Raw genomic sequence first — 1,923 nt, forward strand, 5'->3', positions numbered from 1 at the left:
AATCATTTCTTTTTCTTTAGAAATTGGGCGGCCTTCCACTAATCCATTTTCCAAATTCTCATTCTGATTTGAACGGACACCAATATTATCAACTTTTTAAAAATATGCACTACTAAATCACTTTTTCTTCTTCTGCGAGATAACACTTAGCTATGCAACCCTCTAGCCTTGCTCGGTTCTTCACATAACCTTTAAGTATTTTTATAAATCTAAACAATAAAATAAAATTCACAATCAAGAGTTGTTGATAGCAAAATATAATTTGTTGTATGATATTTATTACCTTTCAAATAGATACATCCAATGGAAGTGGACTGGTCCACACAAGCAAGTCTCTCTTGCTAAATGAATTGTCAAATGAACCAAAATGGTAAAGAAAGAAGGTGGAAAATAGCTTTCTAACATGCAAAGAGTTTCAGCAATATTCTCTTCGTTTTGTTCTAAACGGTTCCTATCTAACACTCTTGGACATAATGCATTGTAAAATGCACACAGCAAAAATAGAGCATTGTGTGGACCTTTAGGCAAAAGACATCTCAATGCAACTGATAGCAATTCTTGCATTAGAACATGACAATCATGAGATTTCAGCCCAGTATGCTTACACTGTTCTAAAGCTATGCAATTACCAATATTTGAGCTATAGTCATCTGGTAGCTTTATCTTCTTCAACCTCGAGCAAAATATATTCATTTCTTTTTTAGACAATGTGTAAGGTGCAGCAGGTAGGTGATACATGTTTTCTCCTTTTTTTTGAGGATGTAATTGTTCTCTAATTTTTAAATGCATCAAATCTTTACGGGCATTGTCACTATCTTTGGTTTTTTTTTCCTTCACATTTAACAATATACCTATGATATTCTCACATGTATTCTTTTTAACGTGCATTACATCTAAGTTATGGCATAATAAGAGCCCCTACAAGTAACCATCGATACATTTCAAAGTATTAGTTCATTAATATAACAAATTCATTACAAGATAAATAATATAGAGTCAAATAACTTACACTCCAGTATGGTAATTTGAAAAAGATTTACTCATATAACTTACACTCCAGTATGGTAATTTGAAAAAGATTTACTTTTTCTTCCACATTTTAACTGGTTGTTGTATCTTTTTTGAACTATCATACTCCTTCCTCTTTTTTTTGTAGTCTTGATAGTCTCACCCTTTTGTTTTTTATCCCAATCATTTCAATGTCTTTAACTACATTAAGAATTTCTAACTCATTCAAAGGTCTAGGTTTCCCTTTTCTCTCTTTTTTTCCATTAAACCACTTTTTTTTTACGATATGGATGATCAGGAGCAAGGAATCTCCAGTGACCCAAGTATGCAAACTTTCTACCGTATTTAAGCCACATATAACATGTCTTCATCACATATTGGGCAACCAAATTTACCTTTTGTGGCACATCCAGCTAGGTTTCCGTAAACTAGAAAATCATTGATTGTCCACATCAAAATAGCCTTTAGATTGAACATTAACTTACTAAATGCATCATATGCCTCCACACCTATGTACCACAACTCCTTCAATTCCTCCACAAGGGGTTACAAGTATATACATATATATATCATTTCTTGGTTGCTTTGGGCCTAAAATCAATAATGCCAGCATAGGATTTTCCTTCGCCATGCATATCAATAGAGGAAGGTGTTGGATCGAGAAACGCTAGAGGGGGGGGTGAATAGCGCTCGTGGCTATTTTGTTCGATTTAAAATAGAGTCGAAAATACGCAACGAAATTAAGTATAGAAAAGAGCACACGCAAACACAAGTAGTCACTTGGTTCGGAGCCTGTGTCGACTCCTACTCCAAGGCCCACGCTCGTTGAGCGTTTACGTTGGACAACAACTATAATCTCATAAAGATAGTTACAAATTTCAAGTACAATTAATAATGAAATATACCAACGACAAG

Source organism: Zingiber officinale, chromosome 5A (assembly GCF_018446385.1).
Source record: "Zingiber officinale cultivar Zhangliang chromosome 5A, Zo_v1.1, whole genome shotgun sequence".
Lineage (NCBI taxonomy): Eukaryota > Viridiplantae > Streptophyta > Magnoliopsida > Zingiberales > Zingiberaceae > Zingiber > Zingiber officinale.